At 34.4% G+C, this 4,393-nt stretch overlaps 1 long non-coding RNA gene and 1 pseudogene across 1 annotated transcript; both read right to left on the bottom strand.

The window, feature by feature from the left end:
- Positions 1-359: 359 nt before the first annotated feature.
- Positions 360-2,779, bottom strand: LOC149219073 (F-box/LRR-repeat protein At1g67190 pseudogene; annotated as a pseudogene).
- LOC149219072 (uncharacterized) lies at positions 360-3,253 on the bottom strand. Its single transcript, XR_016249209.1, has 2 exons — positions 2,773-3,253; positions 360-616 (listed from the first exon to the last, which is right to left on the bottom strand). It is a non-coding gene; the product is annotated as an uncharacterized LOC149219072 (long non-coding RNA).
- Between the last annotated feature and the right edge of the window lie 1,140 nt (positions 3,254-4,393).

Below are 4,393 nucleotides of genomic sequence, written 5' to 3'. Positions count from 1 at the left end.
TTTGAGGCAGGGGCTTTGATAGATATCACCAATACATCTGTACTTCATAGAATATGCTATTTTATAGATTTGGATGCCTTTAGTATTGTAAACTTGTATCAAAGTTGTTGGAGTTAGTTGACATGTTCTTTTACCAATAGCAATCATTAAAGCCTATAAAGTGCTGTGTCTCAGCACACCATTGATATCTTTCTCTGGCCATAACTAGCACTAAATTGTATGCATATGCTTTATCTCTAAGCCTACTGTTGTTTTAATGGCTAAAGGCCTTGCTGCATTAAAGAGTAGGAGAGATGGACACATTCAAGCACTGGAACTATCAGGATAACCAGTGAAATAATATTTAAAAGATGACATGGAATATAGAGAACCAAGGCATTTGAAATACAATTATATAAATCGGATGGAACAGAGAGTATTCCAACAATCAAATATGCCGAACTGCTGCTCAATATTTACATTAATAGTGGGAAACCCAACTATGCATCGTAATTCACATCAGTCCATGCTAAAGAACGTAAAATGAGTGTTAAGCTGAAACACAAGTAGCATTACCTTGATTCTGTAGACGTTGTTTTGCACATGTCACCATCTTGCTCTATAATATTCTGAATACCTAATAAGAAAATATTATACAAAGGCAGTCAATTCTTAGTATGCAGAATTTCATATGGTTCTGTAATGCCCACGTGCTGCCTTTATACAGAGTGGAGAAAGAAAGTCAATGAGGAAATCTGACAATGAGTACAAGCAATCAGCAATAGAGGTGTAATAAGGCCCAAGTAGAGGGTAGAATACCAAAAACCCATAGTATCTAAGTTGGGCAATGGGACATGATAATGTTTAACTATAGGGACAAATCGATCCTCAGCTGAAACCCTTACGACAAAGAAGTGACCTAGTCCATCAAGATAAACCAAAGCTATCATAAGGAAAACTGTAACAAGAAGAACCTCATAGCATCTCCAACAGACATATCCAGCTCACATGTTCAGCAACTTAGCAAGGAAGAAGCTGCCTAGAGTGTTACCAAGATATCGTAACACCTTATTCACATTTCATCAATGGCATTACCTCTTCATAACAGAAGTCAAGAAATATAGAGGAAAAAATTACATTTTTATCATGATTTCCTTCAAAATGACTCAAATTTGACTTCTAGGTTATGAAAAGCTAATATCATTGAAAATCAAACTGCACCTCAACATCTCTAAACTTTCTCATCAGAGACACAATGGAAGAGGTAAATCTCGCTAACATTTTGTAATCATCCCGAAGTTTTGCATCAGAAATGGATCCATAAATAATAAGCAGCTTCAGCCTTGGACATCTTTCAAGAATTGCTGCTATCCATTGAGTAAAGAGGTCATTAATCACTGTTGAGCCCAATTCCAGAACCACCACATTTTCCAGCAGAGATAATCCTCTTATGCCACATTGGAGCAACCCATCCCTGAGATCATAACACAAAGATAGATGGTTCAATTTAGGAAAGCAGGTTGCTATGGTCTCCAAGTCCATAACGTCATCCTCACCATCATATATTACATCCCAAATGCGCAATCTTCTCAATTTAGCAGATCTCGATATCATCTGATTAAATTTCGGCCACATGATGGTAAAGCCGCTGACATCCACAACCTTCAAATCATCAGTTAGCTCTCCTATGTCAAGATGAGCAATTGCCACATCTTGAAATTTAAGTTGTTTGAGGCTCCCTTTACTGATGACTTCAAAAAGCTCAATTGTAGTGTCCTTCAAATGCAGACTTTCCAAGTTATCGGCTTCCAAAACCAATTTATCTAAGCTTACGTCTTCCACATAAATGCTCTTCAAACTGGGATTGCTCAACTCCAGATAATTTGCCCCATCTGGGACAGTGAGCTCGGGGTCCACAAGGGAGAAGGACTCAAGCTTTGGGCACATAGTCAACAAAAGGACCAATTCTATGCCAGAGATAGTGACATGCTGTAGGGAAAGAGATTTCAGGCTAGGAAACCTTTGGTAACTTGGCTCGACAACTGATATGGTAGTATAGCCTAGAACTAAATTTTCCAATATATTTCTACCACACCTTTCCAAAACACTGAGACTGGGCTTTGAATGCACAACATATACCAAGCTGCGTAATGTCTCTCTGGTGTACATGAGCCATGCAATCACAGGGGCTGCTGAGAATTCAACTGCGTCATTCATGCAGATGGAAAGATTCTTCAATCCTTTTGTTTGAAGAATGGTCTGTGTGATCATCATCTCAAGCCTGCTAGAATTGGGTTCTCTGTAAACAGGGCTATCTGCAGAATTAAATGAAAGGGTATGTAGGTGATTCTTTGCAGCATCTCTCCATTTTCTGCATGTCAGTGAAGCTCTTACAACATCATGGGCAGCACCAAGGCTAGACAAAACTTTCCCAATAACTTCAACCGGGATTTTATCCATATTTGACGTTTGCCCAATATTGGCTTAATACTGCTGGTAGAAAGGGCAAGACTAAAGTTAAAAACCCATATTTGTAATTAGGTTTCTGAACAACGATTGACATGCTGTACCCACAAAAGTCAACGAGTTCTCCATTGGGTATTCGATACCCAAAGCATCGATTGATTATTCAGAGAAACAGATTTAAGATAAATCAAGCCCTCTGTATCTGCTGGCAATCTAAAACTATGGGGAAAAGAACAGAGATGAAAGAGGCCAATCCATATGATTAATTTTTGAGAGATCTGACCTGAAACTGATAGATTATGCAAGCTGATGAGGATCGTTACTTACAGATTGGATATAGATGAATGCCTGCGTTTCGGATGCAGTTAGTTCAAAAAAGACCCATCATAAAATCCTCCTCCCTGCGAGATCGCCACCATCTAATCACTGTGACAAAAGAGTTGAATCCACATTCCAAACAGAAAGGGAAAGCCAGAGAATGCCACATAACATTGCAATGTTAAAGGCAAGCCAATTGTAAAGGGTAAATTAGAGGAAAGGGACAACCAAGGTCCAGGTCAGTGCATCGTCACCAAACATCTTGTTGTTGCGTACTATTTATGTATTTTCCAATTGGGGTTTGACAGCGTGTACCTCGCTTAAACCTTGGTTCGGTTCGTTGGTTGATTTGGCACATTTATTTTTTAACCTTGGGAAGCGAAGCGACCCAACCAGGTTGGAATCGGGAAGTGGTTGGGCAACCTAGTGTGGTAAAATGGTGAGATATACTCTAAAATTACATAAGAAATTTTACCAATCTTTTGACCTGTGAAGCATGGAGGGCATGAAAAATGCATAACCTAAATGAAATTCTAAGTTGACTTGTAACCTCAAACTGAACCACCATCTCATATTTTTCGTAACTTTTGTCATTACTAAAAAGGGAAAAGTTTTTGAAAACACACTCATTGAAGGTGAGTTTATGGAATGGATGGATTCTTCCTCACTAAGTTAAGTGGGGATGGATGTTCCTGCCTCACTAAGTTAAGTAAGGGTGAAGATGTAAAAATTAAGTTATATAATTTATTTTGTTAAATATTTTTGTGTAGAGTTTTGTTTTTATTAAAAAAAATATTTAAATATTATGGAATAGGATGAGGATACAGTTAATGGTGGGTTGTGTTGTTTTAAAGAAGGTTAGAGTTAGAATGAATTTCATATAATTTTGGTAACCATAATTTGTATTCGAGTATATAGTTTTTTTATTTACTATTAAAAATGATCTATGAATTATAAAAAATTAATAATTAATTGTAAAATTTATATAAATATATAAAAATAACAACTATTAATAAATAAGAATATATTAAGATTAGTTTATACTTAATAATTTGAGTATTATATATCTCATTCAATCAATTTTAAAATTTTATATATTTATATTATAATTTTAATTTAAAAAATGAATATATTATAATTTTATTTTATATATTAAAAAATATTGTATATGAATATTTTACTAGATATAATGTGTGTTAGTTTTCATGGATGGAATAGAAAATTAAGTAATTTTAGTTATTAAAAAAGTATCTCAAAATTAAACATTAACTTCTTTAAACTTTTAATTATTAAATGCAAACTATATATATTCATTATTTTTTATATACAAAATAAAATTTAAAATTTAAAATTTTTATATCTATCAACTCGAAAGTTAGAAGCTTCGTATAAATATGCATTTTACAATCATCTCATACATTATTTGTTATTTCATAATTGTGGATTTACAAATTGCATAAACATGATACCAATCAATTTTAATATGAGGAAGAGAAATTTGAACCATGAATTTCTACCAAACAATACATGTACATGTCTCAATACACCATCTTTTATGTTGGAGTCTCACAAACTTCGTTCTAGAAATTTAAAAAATAAAAATAACGATTATTATAATTAACATTTAACT

This window comes from Pinus tabuliformis, chromosome Q, assembly GCF_031772625.1.
Source record: "Pinus tabuliformis cultivar Carrire ecotype Pingquan chromosome Q, CPIR1, whole genome shotgun sequence".
In the NCBI taxonomy this organism is placed as follows: Eukaryota; Viridiplantae; Streptophyta; class Pinopsida; order Pinales; family Pinaceae; genus Pinus; species Pinus tabuliformis.
This window is presented reverse-complemented; position numbering and strand designations above follow the sequence as displayed.